General features: G+C 36.4%; 1 protein-coding gene across 1 annotated transcript in view; it reads right to left on the reverse strand.

Moving 5' to 3' along the window:
* LOC104467951 (ERC protein 2) overlaps nucleotides 1-20,681 on the reverse strand; it is a gene marked incomplete at its 5' end in the record, with an annotated part of 266,693 nt that overhangs the window by 163,057 nt on the left and 82,955 nt on the right. The window lies entirely within an intron of this gene.

Raw genomic sequence — 20,681 nt, forward strand, 5'->3', positions numbered from 1 at the left:
AGAACACACTAAAGAATGGAGACTACATATGACACCTGTCTGCCAGTAGAAAATTTACTTGTGGGTTAATCATTATATTCACAGAATCAGAGGGTCACGAATAGTCTCTGGTAACCAGGACACCAGTACGATTTCCCCCTTTTCAAATACATTCCAGTTGTTAACGTTACGCAAGTCATGGAAAAGTGTTCACATTTGCTGGTGTGTTGAAAAGTCTGACAATATTCCACTATAATCAGTGTGGCTACAGAGAAAATAAATGTTTTCTCTCAAGTTCATCTTAATTGTTGTTTGTTGGTGTTATCTAAATCCTACTAGCATGCAATCAGTGTCTGTAAGCCACATACTTTTGTTTCTATTTGAACACACATCCTATACAACAGGTTCAATAAAGCAAAATTAATAATACGGACTTCATCAAATTGTAATGAGGACTCATATCCTCTTTGAAATTTATACACTGCTTACCTACTCCTTCTACATCAGCTGTATCTGCATCTTTATGAACGGTCTAATAAGATCAATGAAATGAAATAACAAGGAGCTCAAATTTTGCATCAGAGTGTGTGCAGCTGTAACATTCTACTAAAGCAAACCATGAATAAAGATGAAGGCTTTAGATATCTTTGTAAAATGACTATCTACTGAACTTTCACAGTAGAAGCAGCAAACAGAAAGTATACTTGAGGGAAATAAAATCATTTAAAAAGCTGGATTTGCACTTAGCTCCCAGGAAAAAAAAAAAACAGGGGAGAGATCATATTTCGTTAAAAAAATAATCAATTTCTAATATAACGCCAGATACTTCATTTGCTGTTTTAGTACAATAAAACAAACCCATTCTGTCTCCAACAAGAGCACGCCTCAACTACTAACACATAATACGGTAGTTCTACCTGTTTTGTTGGGTTATTTCTTAGGCTCATCCTTGTGTTTTTTAGAAACTCCATATAGTTTCTGCCAAGTGTCCAGCCACTAATTCCAGGCAACATACATTAATGGAAACAGTAGTAAGGATTCAAGAATGCAAAGTCATTCATTCATACATACAGACTCTTGCCTTGAGACAGTGTCTTTAAATACCAAGTCACTCCACATTACATTTGCAGATTTGTTTGGCAGATGAGAATGTAAAAAGACAGAATAGTAGAACTTCCACATCTTTCGTATCATTGTACTGCTTTTCCCACAGGTTCAGCTAACTTAGTACCCAACCTGTTGACTGATTGAATGCTCACCTAAATTCTGATATATCACATCAGTTACATTTAAAAACATTTAAGGGAATTAAAGACCTGTGGAAAACAAAGCTGTGGATTTGTTAATGTATATTAATAACATACTCTTATACTACCAGACAAAAGAGATCAAAGAGAGGGAAAAAACCTTTAAAAATTTGAATATGAAAACTTTTTCAAACCACGAATCGTTAACACATGTAGACTTGAAAGTTATACTTTCATCTACACTTTCAACACATTTGCCAGCTAGTTCTTCCTTCATTTTTTGAATACGACCCAAGTTTAGAGTTATATGTTTTCCTAGTTAACTGTCTCACCAACACCTACAGCAGATTTCAACCAGCAGGCACATGCAGAAGAATTTTTTTTTTTAATCAACTGCTATCCAATGTAAATGTATGAATGCTGAAGTTGCGCACATAATCATCCTAGCACATTTACTATATAGCTCTAGCAGATATATTACAATGAAAAATTAACTTTAAACATGGAAGGCAGTATTATCAATATATAAAAGTCTAGCAGGGGAAAAAAATTGTAAAACATAAACCAAATTATTAGTGCAAGTACATGTTCTGTTCTTTGATATTAGAATTAACATGAAAGCAGAAGAAAATTAAGCATTAATGATGAAAGAGGGCAGATTTAGATTAGATATTAGGAAGAAATTTTTATCAGTGAGCATGGCGAAGCAGTGGCCCAGGTTGCCCAGAGAAGCTGTGGATGCCCCATCCCTGGAGGGGTTCAAGGCCAGGCTGGATGAGGCTTTGAGCAACCTGGGCTAGTGGGAGGTGTCCCTGCCCATGGCAGGGGGTTGGAACTCGATGATCTTTAAGGTCCTTTCCAACCCAAACCATTCTATGATTCTATGATTTACTACTACTCTAGTCCTACTGTAAGAAATGGAAACAAATTCAGTACCACCAGTGAAAAATTTTAGCTTTCTGACCTACAGCAAATACTTCTTTTGCTGCATTTAGATGCACTTCATCAGAGAGTAATGTGCATCCCGGATTCCTTTCCTCTCCAAAGAATCTGCCTTCTAGTTTCTTTTTAGTTTTTCCACTCTCCAGACATTGAACTGAGTCCCCTACTGAAGTATCAGTTCAGTAATGACCAATTAGCACAATTACATACTTTTCTTATCATTGTACTAAAGATAAAGTTTGCATTCATGACCACATTTGTTACCTGTAATATCTCATCCAGCCATCTTCCCCCCAATCTGAAGCACCTATCCTACCTCTATTATCACCTATGCATCCTTAAGACCTTTATTTACACAGACATTTAGCAAAGCCTCCCAAAGCAATGGCTGTTGGTCAGTAACATAGTCTAAAACCCAGGCAGCATTTTACATGCCCTCACGTGCTGAAGCTGGGGCAGGCACTGTCCCTGTGCAAGCACTGCCGAGGTCTTTGCTGGGGCTGGCGCACCCCCGCCCTGCAGCGCCCCCTGCCGGCAGGGTCATGTTAACAGCCCAAAGTGGAGGCTGCCGAGGGGCAGCTCCCGGCCCAGGGAGGCACCCAGGGCCCGAACGCATGCTCATTTTTTCCGCACTATATCTCCTTGTCTAACTACTTCTAATCACCAACTTAGCCATTTTAGATAACAGCTAAAGAATTAATAAGAATTCAGGTTTTGAAAGAGTTTACTGTGAGAACTTCACCGAACACAAAGTTCTCTCCTAGCAAGCGCTCTATGCCCTGAATACATTATCAACTGGGTGTTCTTCCCCTTTGCAAGACAACAGCTTAATTTTATCCTTTGCATCTCCTAATAAAAGCCTTTTTTTTCATACTTTCAGAAAGCCTAACTGACCTCAGAGTCAAGGATTTTATTATAATCAGTACTAGAATTAAGTTTACATTTCAGAATGGCAGAAAACCAGCAAACTAACTGTTATAATTCTTTCTTAGTTTTGAGTCTATTTTAAGTGAACACTTTCTACTTGTTCTGCAGCTTCACATTTTCAAGTTCAACCAGTAGCATTTCACACAAAGACAAGAAAAGAAAAAAAAAAATTAATGTGGCTGAAGTGTACATCTGCATTACCAGATTCTGCAAATTAAATAAGGGCAGAGTTCAGATGAATGACAGTTTATTAAAAATGCCCTGGAGCATTCCTAATTCCAGATTGGATTCGGCTCAGCACAACGCATGCTAACGTAACACTGTTCCAGTTTGTGGGAATAAGGAGGGGGAGGGACAATTGCATTTTTTCTTAGTTCAAGTAAAATATATTTTTGCCGGATAGTGAAGAGCTGGCAGCTTTCCAGCAATCAAAGTTAGCATTAGGGCTGGCACTTCATTTTAGCAATGATACTAGTGATAAATACAAGCATTTTGGATTTCCCCAACTGACTTTTTAAAGTATCAGTAGCTATATAAAAACCTCCATACCTACTTTAATTGAGAACCTAATTTTGTGTTAGCATGCACAGATCATTTATGTATTTTATATAGTAAAATAAAATAAACAAATCCTACTAGTTACAGATTCTTCACTTTTCTTTAATACAAAAGAACAGTAACCACTATAGTTAATCCAAAAAAGAAAAACAGTTTAACAAACTACTACATTTATCAAGTACAGGTTTATGCAAGCTGCATTTCTATAAGAAATCATCAGACAGTGTAAAAATCCACCCAGTTGTTTTCAAAGGTACTTTATTTTTTTCCATTTGCTAAGGAAATGCCTTTTCTTTTTTCTTTTTTTTTTTTTTTTCTGGCTGATTTAACACACTATATAAATTTCAGTTATCTCCAGTTCTTTGAAAATTAATTTTATGAAAACTATATTTGGGGTTTTTCCCCATGATTAAGCATAAAATTGCAATAAAGGAAACACTATATTCCTTAAAATTTCTCTTTGTGGCTTTCCTACAAACTTATTCTCTCACTGGACTAAAAGGACATAGATAACAAGTTCACAGAGATGAGGGAAAACAGATAAAAACCTGGATTTGTACACACAAATATCCACTTACCAGCTCTTCCGAATCTGGCTGGAAACTTCAGCTTGTTACACTAATGGATTGCCTATGCTTTGCGTAGTGAAGGATGAGTGCCAGGCATCCCAGGATCCTGTACCAGCGGCTGTTGGCCACGCAGAGAACCACTCCATCTCATGACTAATTCAATTACACACCTACAGGAGGCCCAACACAAGTCATGTGGAGCCACTGCTCTTAAAATTGCCAATGCTGTCCTGCAATATCATTTGTAAATACCTTGTTTCTTTCTGTTTCTAATGGGAATATCTCCAGTGTACAACTGCCTAAACAGTTTCCTTGCAAAGTTGTTTTTCGCAAAAGCAAACAGACATAGCAAAGCATCATACTGAGCTCCGCAAGACATGGAAATAAACTCTTTTGTCACCCTCCCCTCGACTCCCTTGCCATCCCATTTGTCATCCATAGCCAAATTCCTCACCTCTGATCTTCAATCACAGTTTTAAACCAAGGAAACGGGTTTAACAAAGCCAATATAGTCACGGAGGCTGATGTTCCTGAACCTTTCCAAATGAAGAAATTAGACACGTCGTCTCTCACAAATTCAGATATTGACGGAGAAGAAAAAAGTAACCATACTCTTGAATGTATATCAGCTTTAAAATAAACATCACAACTGAAGGATTTGACAGAAAATTAAGGAGAACATTTATAAAATCCAGGATAATAGTTAATTTTCAACTTGGGGTTGCCTTTTTTTTTTTTTTTTTTTTCAAATAATCATAGTAGACTAGGCAAGTAGGGCCCAATGATATCAACCACCAATGCAGTGGTAGTATCACACAAATTACCAGAAGCAGTGAAATAGCAATCCTCATCAAATGGCTTGCCATCTCCATAGGAATACAACAGCACAATTATCAAATGGGATGCCATGCTGCAGAATTTGTAATCAGCAACCTTCCTGAGATTACTTTATCACATAAAGTAGGATTTAAACCATTTTAATCCTGTTGCTGAGAGCTATGTTAATAATACACAATGCTTGATTTTATTCAGATAAAGAAGAGATACAGTATAGGCTTGTAGGGACCACAGTCAGGGAGAGAAGGTATTTTAGTTTCCTTAGTATTTCTTTGCTGGCTGTCCCATGGTCTTGTTAATTTTATTAGCATGGTGTTACGGTAGAGACTATATCCATCTCTACATAACAATAGAATTCACATAGATTAAAAGACACATATATCCCAAGTGGAAGGATTAATATTGTAGCAGTCTTTATTAAATTGATGTAAGATTTTGCAAGACCGTTCTGCAAACTGTACTAAAATTATTAACTTTCTTGATACTGGCAGTTAGAACTTCCATCACCTTTCATTCTAAACCTCAGTAATTCATTAAAATATATGACCGTAACAATACAATTATTGGATTCATTATCTGGTCTTCCAATTAATATAGGGATTTCACCTATAACTGATAAATGTAATTAAATAATTTTGGAAAATATTGGTAATAATCAGTTAAATAGAATAATAATCAGTTTAAAAAGCCCAACCAAAACAACAGCCAAAACCAACAAGAAGAACATTTATATATTTACATAGTTTCATTTAAATCAAACTAAAACAATTGTATAAATAATGTTAACGTATGTGCTTTAGGGTCATGTTTCTAGACAAATGAAAACAAAAACTATTCTCAAGTGCAAACAAAAATGATGCTTCCACTGCAGTCCCAGGAATACTGTCATCTATTTAAACACTTCACATTGTGAAACACAACTAGCCTCCAGTTATGGTATTCTCAATTAGTTTCAACTAGACAACACTGTATGACAACCCAAAATGTGACTGTGACCTCCTGCAAGACTGAAAAGGATTGGCAAAACAGCAGAATACTCCTCGCAGATGTAGCTGGAATTTTTTACCCCCAAATAAAAGCTCTTTCATTAGCAGCAAAATACAGTTCTATGATGGAGTAACTAATATCAGATTCTGATTTTGCAATGCTATATAAATTAGAATAAAACCCCACTCAGATCATGTCAATAAAGATACAGTATTCAGTCTTGCAAGAATCAGTCAACAAATGTCCTTTGTCCAAGGTAAACTTCTCACTGACAAGGCCTAAAACTCACTGTTGGCCTCATTCTAGAAGTCGTCCCGATACGCACTGTAAGAGAAACAAGACCAAGCACCTGAGCAATTGTGCAATTCCCCTTCTTACAAAACAAGTAGCATCTTTTTCATTTTTTCATTTACTTTGAAAGTTAATTATTCAATTGACATATCTTATTAGTTCTCTCTCCTATTCCACTTAGCTTCATTTGACCAAGTCTGTGACTGTTTTAAACAGCTGGTGACCTCAGTTCTGCTTTAACTTACACTTGTTTGATACTGTGCAAACCTAATTTAAAAAGTAGCATTAAAGGTATTCTATAGTTGTGCAAATGAAAGCAGACGTAGATATAATACACTGACAAATTAAAGAGCTCAACCTGATGTTTTCAGAAGTATAAAACAAATTTGTAATTGAATTAGAGATTGAACGTATGTTGATTTCAGTAGGACACACAATTGTCCTACAGGATATTGTATCTGGAAGAGAACTCTTATAGACTGAAAACAATTACTTTGTGTGATTTCAGTGTTGAGTCTTTTTAGATAAACCATGCAAGTAGAGCAGAGCAACTCTTTAGCTGGTGTTAAAGTACAGCGCTGTCAGACTGGCCTCTCTGGTTAACGTCAATAGCACTGCGTATAAAAGGTGACTAAAGTGTGTACAAATGTTGATCTTTGGAGAAGGCATGCCTAGAATCATACACACATCTACTATTTCATCCACCAGGTCAACTTCAGGGAGAGAGGGCAAACTGGGAGTTTTCTTGCCAAAAGTTGATTCTTAGCACGCTTGTTAGGTTACACTGCACAAAGCCATTTCCCCACTGTGTTTAATCCATAATCTCAATATATTATTAAAGTTAGAAATGCTTCTCCCTTACTCTGTTTCCAAAAGCAGCAGAAATTCACATGGTACATGTAAAGTCTTACTGCAAACAGGTAGTTTATGTATGTAAGTGTTTGTCCACACAGCACAATGTTCTTACATATTGTGAAACAGCAAGTAAGATTTATTAAAGTGAAAACATTATTGTATGAAAATACTTGGGATCGTTTCATGTGAGAAGTCTCAGAAAATACAGTTTCCTATCTAGTTTTGACACAAGCTAAATATTATTAATATGCAGCAAGACAAATAAAGATTCATGCAACTGCTAACAAGGCACAGCTTCCGCACCAAAGAAATGCGATACCACCTTTAGTACTGTGGCTTTTAACATAGTGTTCATGCGAGTATTGAACGCCCAAACAAGCTGTACCTTCACTCTTTTCTCAATGCAGATAATCTTTCCCTGTTTACTTAATTCTCTGGCATTTTTACTATAAAATTATTTATGCAATATTTTATTGTCTTGGCACACCTACAAAAGTCACAGTGACATGGACATGCTAAAATTAATTTCTATTGGATATAATGCAATATCAGCTATAGAAATAACCTTAAGAAAAGTCATGGTATGTCTGTACGTTAAAGAGCCAAGTTCTAGATCTGGCACACCCATTTGCACAACATTCTTATGAAGAAAAAATTTAATACTTGGCATAGCAATTGGTAGTTCCATCCTTACTCAAATTTATCCAGAGCCACAGGTGAAGTACAGGAGGACACACGGAGCAGGACTCCAAACAGTTGACTAAGTTGTTTCAAACATGCTATAGTGGTCCAAATAATTACCAATACGGGCTCTGTCTTTACAGGTCAAATAAACTGCACTTAAGCCCTAAAAATAAAGGTTATATATTTTGTGTCATATTTGGGGAAAAAGATTCCTTAGAAGGAAATATTTCTTACAAAAAAAAAACAAAAAAAAAAAACCAAAAACAAAACCTGCTTTGGAGGGTCACTTCAGGAAGAGACCAGTCAATAGGAACAGAACTGAGGTGCTTAAGAGTCTGTCCAGGAGAGGACAGCCCATAGGGTAGCTGGGGAGGCCTGCAGGGGCCAGCAAAATGTCTGACAACTGGACTCCATTATTAACACATGATAAGCTACGAATGATCACATGATGGAGCAGAAATATTGACACAGAATTTGTCAGCAGCAATTCCTTCATGAAGGCAGTTTACAATCAGTATGTCAAATTTTCAGAGCACTAAATAGTAATCTTGCTCAAATAGCAGCTCCCCGTTCATGAAGCTACCCCCACACCTACTAAACAGCAATCAGCTTAGCGGATAAGTCAGTCCCAGATCACTGTGCCTCCCCTCAATCAACATGCTAGAGAGAAATTCCCTGGGGGAGGAAGAAGCAGCGCTGGAAGAGCAGGATGCCGACCTGAACTCAGCAACAGTCTCAGGAAATACTACTTTTGCATAAAGGGAGCCAGATGTGAGGGTGGTTGCAGAGCCTGTTGCCGCTGGGAGCAGGGCTGCCGGCACTCAGCAGCACTAACAGAGCCCATAGCTGCCTCCACAACGCTGCAGGCACACTAGCTCAGGAGGAAACTATGCAGCAGCTACAGAGACTCTTACACATAACTGCACAGACAGCATGCAGTGCTGCAGAGCAAAGTTGCAAAGAGGCAGAATGTGCACAATTATACACACACAGAGTATGCAAAAAAGAAACTGTAGGAATGGCTAGCCACGATTACAGAGGTGGGAGAAGAAAATCAGGTGGGGGAGACAACACTAACAAGGGCAGGAAGATAGACCAAGAAATACTGTCCTCCTGAAACTGCAAAGTTTTCCTCAATCGCTATCTGAAGGAAGGAAGGGGAAGTAACGAGACTTAATAACAACAGTTTTACTCCAGGATAGCTCCTGAAAAATTCATCTCCATCTCTTTGTGAAATACAGCAGCAGTTGAAAAGGATTAAATCACTACTGGGCAAAACAAGGATGCTGAATTACAGAACTTGCTCTTTTCCAAGCAACAAAACCACACTGTCTGACTATCACTGAACCAAAACAAGGTTTAGTGCCCATATGAAGAAGAACAGCCATAACAAACTATTGCATCACCTACAACAAAAACAAATATTTCAATGCTATCACATCAGTTTGTGAGAGCTTAGCCCAAGTATAAAAATGCAGATACTATAACTCAAAGTTCCAGCACCTAGACTTTTTGTTTATTTCTGGTCATGCAGTTAATGATACACCAGCCAAATATGCATTTGGCAATGCATTTCTACTGAGTGATAGATTTTTTTTTTTTTTTGCTAGACAAAATGTCCTCCGTATGAGGATAGGCTGAGAGAATTGGGGTTGTTCAGCCTGGAGAACAGAAGGCTCTAGGGGACCTTAAAGCAGCCTTCCAGTGCTGAAAGGGGGCTACAGGAGAGATGGGGATGGACTCTTGATCAGAGGGTGGAGGGATGAGTGGTAATTGTTTTAAGCTGAAAGAGGGCAGATTTAGATTAGATATTAGGAAAAAATTTTTATCAGTGAGCATGGCGAAGCAGTGGCCCAGGTTGCCCAGAGAAGCTGTGGATGCCCCATCCCTGGAGGGGTTCAAGGCCAGGCTGGATGAGGCTTTGAGCAACCTGGGCTAGTGGGAGGTGCCCCTGCCCATGGCAGGGGGGTGGAACTAGATGATCTTTAAGGTCCTTTCCAACCCAAACTACTCTATGATTCTGTGATTCTATGACTGTTTCATGATTAAATTACATATGTAAGTGGTTCAGATGACCTATACAGTTTCTCCAGTTAGCCTCCAGTACATGATCCAGTAAATGAAGTGTGTTGAGTATCTGAACTGTATTATGAGAAAAATCCTCCACATCACATTGATATGTTTTAAGAGATCTCACCTCCAAAACATTCAACAAAGAAAAACTTTCATCCACAGCCTAACAAAAACAGTAACTATGTGCTCACAACATATGATGCCATAGTCAGAAAACTGACTACAATGGCTGAAATTATGACTCCTGTGTTAGCAACACAGGACTCTAAGAAGCAGGTTTATAGAGTTAATTATTTTATTATTTGTATTTCCAGTCAGATGCAAATATTTTTTGAAATGTTTGGGAATGAGGATAATCTAAATATAATATCCTTCTAGTGGAAATAACATGTGGTCCATTTAGACCTCAGGCACTGCTGATGGCAGAACAAGATTGGAATGTGTAGATAATTATCTCTGAGCCTAGTCAACAGCTAGAAGTCCCTCATAATATCACCTTTACGATCAAGCCAAGACATTCCAGTCTGAATCAAGGTTTATTTATTAAAGGATTTAGCACTTTTAGATCCAATATTGCCTGGAAGACCACCAATTTCCATTCCCAAATATCTAATTTCTCCAGTTTCTTGGTGCATACATAAGACCTTCAAAATCACCTCAGTGAGCACACGCGTATGCATATAAATGGGATCTAAATTCCTTCCCCTCTCTAAGATGAATTCCACAGGAAACACCTCTACAAAGGAAAATCTCCACAGAGACTGCAGGAGATTTCAATAATTCTCATTCATTTAGTCAACACAGCTTAGACAATTGCAGGCATTTTTTATTAAAAGCTGGATTTTTCCTGATCTTGATTGCTAGAAGGGATACTGAGAAGAATAGTGTTTCAAGGCTAGTAAAAAATAAAATTAAATAAAAGGAAATAATTGGTATATGAAATCATCATATCTGTCCATTTTTCTTGGGCTAACAAAGACAAAACACAAAAAAATTACACAACAGTGATAAGCAAATACACATAAGATGTGCTTTGACTATTTTCTTATCTAAGAAGAGAGCTGAGCACTTAAAACTTAAGGGTTTGCTTCTTTTTCCTTTTAAAAAGTTTACAATAAGTAAATAAAATTATTCAAAACTAGAGCTCAACAATTCTCTTGTTGTAAGCTGGTTTTTATTCAGTTTGGGGTCTTTTTTGTGCTGTGCACTTATCTAAAATCTACTGCTCATGACAAGATCAAAAGTAATGCCTTGTAATACAACATCTGTTCATATGACAGTGTAATATTAAAGAGGCTTTCTATAAATGAACAAAAAAGAAATATAGCCTTTCTCCATATAATTGATTTGGTCAACAAAAAACCAAAGTACTCACAGTATGATCCTGGTTATCCAAACGTCCCTGCTGTACACGTCTTCCTGTCTGACAGCGACTCCTCATGATACAAACTCTGAGTCACCCAGACAAATGTAGTGTCACACAAGTTGTTTGAATAACTGTTATCCTACTGTACTGCATTATGAATGTAGTTTAATCTGAGCTATATCTCATGGTGCTTCATGCAATGTTATAGAACATTCCACCTCAAGAGGAGGGAAAATTAGCTGTTAAAAAAGAGTAACCCCAATTGCTATAAATGCACAGTAACATGATAATAAAAATAACAGAACTATTAACTTACTATGCTATTGTAATACTACAAAAGCACCAAGTATTTCATATTCAAAAAACACAACATATGGCAAAGAACGTTTAAAGAAGTTTTTTTTAAAAATGAGAAAAGAACATCTATTTTTCAGAGACAGTATCTATAGCATCTCTCTCCCCTTTACTTTAGTTAAGTAGAGTTAGCAGTTAAGCTGACAAAAAGAGGCCTAGAAGATAAAAGATTTCCCAAACCAAATATCATTAAGTTTCCTGGACACAGGAAAGAAGATTCAAGCTCCTTATCTTAAAGGACAGCAACCTTCATCCCTGCCCCCTGCCTTCTCCAAATAGGTTTTCAAAGAGAAAAATTAAAAGCCAATTATATCCTTTGTCAGGAGGATATATTCTGCTCCCATGTACTGGCCTTGGCTTCAGCAAGGTAGTAGTAGTATAGTTAATACAGATAGCAATCCACTATTATTTTTACTCAGAGTTGCATTTATAAACTAAAATCATTTTAATATTCCCAGCACAGGCATACAGCTAAAAGCCCACATGGTCCCATATACACCCTAATATCTAAAATGAGAGACTTGAAAAAACAAAGAACGGAACCAAAGCTAAGACCATTGCTGTCTTTACCAGAGAAGTCAACTCAGAAATAAACACAACTGTTCATGAGAAAGATATTAGAAGCAGTAAATTTTCTAGTGATGAGTGGTTTTAGGTGTATAATTTATGTGTGCAAACACTCACTGGTGGTATGACCAGAAACACAGATATCATGGAATGAAAAGGAGAAAAAATAGGGGAAAGTAGAAGATGTGGATATACGCTCTACTAGGCTGATAAATAAAACTAGCAAGCTTATATGAAAGACTAGATTGTGACATATTTTCACAAAAGCAAAACCAAAAACAAACATTGTTGACTCAAGAATGAACGTTGGCAGGAAGCTGCCATTAAGTCTTCTATAGTTTACACTATATTTTTTTCTTCCAGACGCTGCCAGTGGGAGGTTTTATAGGATAATGATATACTGAGAAACTTATGACAAGCATGTCCAAACAAAGTAAAACATATTTTTCACAAAACAGTAAACTATGATAGCTTTAAATCCGTGGAGACAGAGGTAGCCTGAAGACTAATTACAGGAGAATTGTTGAATTGTAAAAATTGTTTAAGGTATTAAAGTATTTTTTATTTTTTTCCAGAAAATATACTTATAGCAGGAAGTTACTTCTAAAAAAAGAGAGTTGAAATAGGAAAGGTGTTATTCATACAAAAATGCTGAATAGTAATATGTTTAACAGCTTGATGACAGCAAAAACAGACAAATATCATAATTAGCATCAATTAAAAATGTATCTGGCATAGTAAAGAGAATTTTAAAGAACTGAGTAGGCATAAAACTTGAATAGATTTTTATTCATAGGAGCTGTCTTTTCTAAGTCATACTTTGAGCTTGTTAGCAAAATAGTACATGAGGGTGTACCTAAGTTTGAGTATATTTAAATGTGTTGTGTAAATGGAGATCATGGCAGTCACCCATGCAGTCCCTTCTGTAACTTTTATTGTACAACTACATGACTAATTCCCAAAGTACCAAAACTAAGAATACATAAAGCCCTATTCACATATTAAAACAAGTTTATCTGAGCCTGTACAGAATAAAATGATTGCTGAGGAACTACAAATACGTTAAAAATACAGGGTGAAAGATAACATTTTAAATTATTGTCAACAGAAATTTTTCTAATCCTTTTCTTCCTGTCAAAACAAAATCTTGACTCAAGAAAAATTTCTCACCTGAGTTAGACAGAAAGGCCCAATCAATATCTTATGATTCTCCTGACACTTTCAGATAAAGCAGATAAAGTATGCAACATTTCTCTGGATACACAATTCAGTCCCAAATCTATGCCATAGACTGAGTATTAACCACCACCTGAGCATTGGTGTGGGACAAGAAGCACTGAGTATGTGCATTATGATGATTTTCCTCCTAATCTAAGGAATTAATAATTTTAATTCTAATAATCCCTAAAAGGGGATTAAATAGGCCATAGGAACTAAGATGTGGCTTTCCCACTAGAGAGATACAATTGAATTAATTCTCAGTAGTGTCGTGGGAGGACAAAGATAATCTCCTAGCATCTTTACATGGCACATCCACTCAAAAGTAGGAATTTAATTTTTTGTTCATCTTCTTTCATGATCCCATCTAAGGAGATAATGAATAGATTCAGCCTTACCCAGACAGAACAGATCCACTCTGTCTTCCACCTGGTGCGTATCTGGTCTCAGAAATAAAAAGGCTAACAAGCAGCTAGGATACAGGACAGACTAGTAATCTACATATACGACAGCTATAAAGGACTACCAGGATCAGAGATGATTTGAGCAATTTAACTATATTTTTCAGCTACTTCTTTCACACATAGTCCTAACTGTACTGATGGCATAACACTTGCATTCCATGCGTATCATTCAGAGTTTAGTCCGTAAATTCTCTAAAGTCATTTTTCTGTTGTTACTGAAGTACCTCTTTAAATACATATTGACTAATCTATGGTTTCATACATCAAGTAGACTATTTTTCATATACAGACTTAAATCTGGCTTTAAAAACTGTACGATGAATTGTAAAAACAGTTTAAAGTTATGATTGGCTGATAAAGTGAAACTCTACTCCATTTCACTTGGATTAGTGTGCAGCTGCAAGATATAAATTCTGTGTGAGAAACAGTACATTTTTTAATGCTCTTTGAATTATCATGTTTTTGCAAAATGAAAGACAACTGGTTTCATATGCAGGTAAGAAATATTGGCATAAGGAATGTTATTTGATTTTAACTGAGTCACGTTGCCAGAATGCATGAAACAGCTGCGCGAGTCAAGTATCTGCCTGAGGCTACAACTATATTTCCCTCATCCTTTGCCACCTGTCTGTGCTAAAGTTACTGGTTGTTGGTAGATATCAAACCCCACTGGGATCTTTAACTATCATAATTACAAAATGCATTCTCTACTATCCTATTGATTTTAATGTCAAAGTATTTTGTACTAGCTGAGGCAGCATTATCCCCGTCATTTACACTGTCATAAATAAACTCACATACAAACAAAATGACTAAAGCTATACGGAGTGAGGCTTAACTCTATTAAGGTTGCTCTCTTTGACATACCTGTAAATTTATTAAATTATTACGTCAAGACCACCAAAAGGCTGATGCTCTTTTACATCCCTCTTTACCTAAAGGCAGCGCTAATCAAATGCTCATACAACTAGCACTGAGGGGTGGAAAGGAAAAAAATCTCACTGATAGTGGGGAGAGGGGGGAACAACAGGTAAGAGAATAGTAGGATGTTTTAATATTAGCTAGATCTAGTGAATTTTGTCCTAGGAATAAAAACAGCTGATAAAAATCTCTGTGCTGTTGAAAACAAAAGTGGTTTTGAGAACTCTTGGGGAACAGTTGTGATAGCACAAAAACTAGGGAATAACACATACAATTTTCATCTTAACAGAAAAAAAGGAAGACTGGAGAACTACAGATAAGTCAGTTCTGAGATAACTAGAAAAAAAACTGCTTCAGACTATTTGTAAATACCTAGAAGAATCAATATGGACTTCCCAAGAAGTTACATCAAATCAAACAGATTTTTCATATGACAGAGTAATTGGCTTTGTTGAAGGACAAGAGTAGCAGTCATATTTGGTATAAATCTCAAGATATTCAATGTAAGCAAGCTAAGGAAAAATATGATCCAAATGAAAGTAACATAACATGGATGCCAAACTATTTGGGAAACTGTAGTGAGCCACCAATTCATTGTTAAACTAGAAGGATGTTTAAAATATGGGATTTTGCAAGGCAATATGAGAGTCAATTATTTTATTAATAATGCCAAATACTGACTACAAATTTGCAGACAACATTAGTATGAAAAAACAAAAACGTAACTTTAAGACATCTTGCCAAACCTGAGAACCAAACTAGGAAAAACAAAGTAATATATAATAGGGAGAAATGCAAGGCCATACACGTCACCAGAATTAATCAACTCCACAAAGCCAGGATGAGAAATAACTGATTAAGAAGTTGTCTTTTTCTACTGAAGAAAAGGATCAAGAAACTAAGGTGACAAGTCAACAGTGTCATGTTGTTGCAAAAAATACACTATGGAAAGATGTGTATATATAGTAGTAATCCTTCTGTTTTCTTTGGCACTGTCAAGATCTCAGCAGAAGAACTGGATCCAATTTTATCCACTCAAAGATGTGAACAAACTGAAGAGACTACAAAGAAAAGCAACAAGGACAATAGGAAAACTAGAAAACATGACCTCTATCATAAGATTGAAAGAATTAGGGTCTATCAACTTCAAGAAGAAAAACTAAGGAACATGATATCCATTTTTAGATACAGGCCATCACAAAGGAGGAGGAAAGAAAAAAAATCAGTTCACTATGTCTAATGTGGATAAGACAAGAAATAACTGCCTGAAATAACAGAAGAGACTAAGTTATTAGAGAAACCTTTTAATAGCTGTGGACAATGAATCATGAACAAGGGGATTACAAAGGTCACTAAGAACAAGCTAGACAAAATTCTATCACAAATAACGGTGGTATAATTGATACTTAGTAGTATAGATGCACCAGAAGATACCTTCACATCCCTTCCAGCCCTGCTTCTCTATGGTATTTTAATTTAAAATATATGTAAAACCTGTTTATCTTATTTTCTAGCATAAAATGCACAAAAGAATTGCTAGAGAAAACATTCCTGACCTGCCAAAAATCACTCGAAAAGAACCTACACTCCCAGTTAAGAAAGACAAACAAAACTATCTGCAATGAGAAAAGGCAGACTTTCAAGCAGGACTTCTCACCTTGGAAAATGCACTATGATATAGAGAATGTGAACTGGGAACTATTATTCACTATTTTTCACAGCCGAAGAGCTATGGGCACCTAAGGACACTACTAGGCAACAAGCTTAAAAACCACATAAAAGGAAAAACTCTTAATATGACATTTTACGTTGCACAGCTCAAGAATGTGGCCCCAAAATGAGTGCCAAAAAGTTTTAAACACTTTCTTGATTGTATTTTCTATGGCTTCTAAACATGGCAATATATATGCTATTTCCAGCTCAAAAGGTCCCTAAAGCCAACAACTAGTAGAACCTGAGACAGTATACTGAGGAAAAAAGAACACCCTGCCTATTATCATTTTTTCATGCCCTAATTCTTGTATTATTCTACTTCAATTTTTTTTCTGCTGACCAGGACAAAAAAAAAAAAAATCAAGTAGATGTATCTGTTATCTGATTCCATGTGTCAGTTCTAATGTTGCAAAGATTAACACGTTTGAGCTGCATGAAAGATAGAAAGGAATGATGTCAGGGCTGATGCTTCCTTCTTTGAAAATGCTGCTGCCAACAACTCATTCTCAGTTCATCAGGAAGGCATTATTATTATAAGAATACCCACAGAGGGTAGCTGCGATCCAGAATTACAGAACTAGTTCCCAAGCTGCAGAGACCAATCACAAAAACTGCAGACATGTTAATTAAAGCTACTGCTGTGTATGGCTCGCAGCCTAATATTCATTCAGAGAAAATATCTAAAAACCACTCAGGTATGTCACACAGGTTACACTAATTTAGCCCCAGAGCATTAGTAATGTAATGTATAACCTTACATGGAACCAGATGTAAAAAAAAAAAAATAAATAAAAAAAATCTCAGGGTGAAAAGTGCTTACAGAAATGCAGAAAGTTTTGTATCTGGAAGAAAATTCTCAGTCATTCTTTTGCACAGAGTGAAGAAATCACTCTTGTCCAGAAAACTACAGTTCTTAATCAGCTAAGAATTCCAAAACAGAAAAAGAAATGTAAGTCAAATGCCTCTATATTTCTACTTAAAATCAAGTCTATCAAAGAGTTAACAACTGCAACTACAATAGAAGTACTAAAAGCACTTCTCTATTTCATGAAAATAAAATAAATATTTAGGAAAGGACAAAATATATTACAAATTGAAAAGGAGGCACAAGTATTATGGAGAGTAAAATGGTTAGTAGTGAACACCAAAAGGCATGACAGGAGCCGGAAGTTTGTGATCTCTCAACTAAACCAAAGAAGAATGACATGTCTTCTACCCTTCATGAAAACTTTACCCTCAGTGGCCCACTTTGCCTATAAATTAAGTTGTTTATAGAAACGTGTATTAGTTGCTTAAATACAGCTGTGAGTAGATAGATAAGAACCGACAGACACTCTTGGTCCTCTGGTATATAGTAATGTGGATAGAAGTGTCCTATTGTAAATCACAATATGTTACACTAATGCATGCACATTTTTCCTTGACAACACTGGAATTTAAAATGTATATATACACCACATCATTACATTCATAATTACTTACTGAAGTGTCAGGATCATATGAAAATCTCAGGAAACCATTTGTACCACAGTTCAGATGGCCCATGAAACACAAGTCATTTGAGCTGCCATTTTGGATTCTTTCCTTGGAAAGTAAGAAGCCAGCTGGCTGGATTATGGACCTTGATGTCTAGAGTTTATTCTGGGCTTTTACAAGCAATCAGTGACTTACATCATGAAGCTGCTTTCATGTTCAGGATATGCTGTTGTAGCATAGGGACTGGGGGTGAGAAAATCATACAAATTATTCTCCAGGTACAAAAGTTTAAGGCTTTTGTTCACATTTAAAACTGAAAAAAAAAAAAATAAAAAATATAAAGCTCTATAAAAATTAATTTCTTTCACAGACTCTTACAAAGATCCAAGCGTAATATTTTTAGCTTTTTCCTGTAGTCCCACATATTCCGAAACTTTTTTGTACATAGTTCTATACTATTTTAGAAAGTACAGAACTAACTGGTGGTATGCAAAAAGGATGTAAACCAGGGGTCTCAAGCTTATTATATTAATCTTCTACTTCCTAAGTAATTGAGCAATTGGCTCTATGTACCTGTGTAGCAGTTAAAACATATCCTCCTTATTTAAGTATTACATGCATTGAACAACTCTAAAAGTTCTGAGACATGGCAATAACACATGCACCCATTTTACGTTTGCAGCCCAAGAACATAATTCACTATGTATTCCCCATATATGTAATATAATGTATTTCAGTTCCTTTTCACATTTTCACCTTTTGCCTGATATCTTCACTGCCTTCAACCACTACCAATTTTACACAGAAAGAAATGGTTAATCTTTTCAGTGTTAGGGTCACTGGGGGAACCATTGTTCCCCTAAATTTCATTAAAACATTAATTCTATCTTTCTTAAAGACTATGAAAAGATTCTCAACGATTCCATTACTACAGATTCCACCCAGATGTTCTGTTAAGCCTATGATCCCTTCTAGATTTGACAGTTAACTGCTGCTTGTTTTGTCATCAGATAAGTTTTCCTGTAAACATCTTTTCTAGACATTAAAAAAATATTAATTTATTATTATTTCTGTTCTGCATAATTGAATGGCCAATAAAATCAGTGAGACGTCCCTCCAATTTAATGTGATCAGGCTTAGCTCAGTTAAACTTCAAGTTCAAATTCATGTTTGCTAAGAGTAGGAGATGTTTAGTTCTTCAGTTATATGAGTTTCCCTGTTTGAGGTTTGTTTGTTTTTTTTTACTGTCTTTAAACAGATACTTGCCAAGACTTATACCTGCTTATCGTTTTTATCCTAAGTCACATTTTGGCTGCATGTGAAATGAGTTTCCAGACTGTGACTCTTGAGCCACATGTCTAGAGGATAGGTCAAAAAAAGTTCCCGTGATAGGGTTTCACTACACAAGCGATAACAGTGCTTTGCGGTATGGATACAGCTGGGTAATCTGAATCCCTGGCTGGGAAGGAACAGAACCAGATAAAATTATGAGATTGATTTATATGCCAGCTGCATGGCTAAAGCAGATTCACCCACAGACTCCCCAGAGATAGAGTTATTTCCTATTGGTAAACAATCCCAAGAGTCTATCTTCTACCTCCATACTTCTGATTTTCCAAGGTGTAAGTCTTGTGGCTCCCATCCATAAAATTTTTGGTCCCCGGGTTGCAAGATTAAGGAATCCAGGCAGCTCTAGTATATAGTCTCACCCACCTTACAGACAAATGTGCATCTTTGTCTCCTTTCTAACATAATATTGTACCTTCAGCGAACAAGTACAATGAGAAAACAGCTTACACCAAATGTGTGTCATTCCCATCTCAACTGATGAGATCAGTTCCTGACGTATGAAGTTGAAATCTTGATTCTTAATGTCATTCCTAATTTTTCTATTCAACTGAAAACTTTCTTAGCTAAGTACACTGCGCAGAATTAAGCCCACTATCAAAAGCTACAGATTTGTATTGGTGCCCTAACTAATGCTTTCATAAAGAAACACACATTTTCATTGTTTACAGTAGATATTTCTGTAAGTTAAAAATTAATTAACTTTAAAAGCCTGTATGTTGGTAGCCTGATGTTTCATACAAACCCCATGTATCTCCAGTATTCTATATCTGTTCAGAAACTTTCATCCCAGTTCCCGCCAAGACTACAATATTGTCTGACTCTTCTTTCCTATACAGTTTTCAATGAGTCCCCTCACCGATGAAATGTTTATTTACTGGGCCAAACTGTCAGAAGTGATAGTATGGTGCATAAGTCTTTCACATGTTTATGAATCTACATAAAGGCGTCATATGTAAAACCCTCTCTCTGCTTCCTGTACCTGGAGAAGAGAATGCTGAGAAGGACATAAAGTAAGGGTGGAATATACTTTTTTTCCACATATTCTTCAGCATCAGTGTGATATGTCTAGAAGAAAAACCTGTAGCATCTTCATGGAAAGAAATACATTCCACATGTAACAAGCATTACCTAGCCATATCCCTCCTGCTTACAAATTTCACACAGATCTTTCCCTGAAAAACTAGTCTTCACTTAGAAAATCTAACAGGGAGAGATCAAAGGAACCATATTTCCAGGGTTTTTTTATTCTTAGTTGTAACAGAAGCCTACTGGGACCTGCCCCTCACTCTCCACCTACCTTCAA

The sequence above is a fragment of the Pterocles gutturalis genome, unplaced genomic scaffold (assembly GCF_000699245.1).
Source record: "Pterocles gutturalis isolate BGI_N339 unplaced genomic scaffold, ASM69924v1 scaffold2834, whole genome shotgun sequence".
Taxonomy (NCBI): Eukaryota; Metazoa; Chordata; class Aves; order Pterocliformes; family Pteroclidae; genus Pterocles; species Pterocles gutturalis.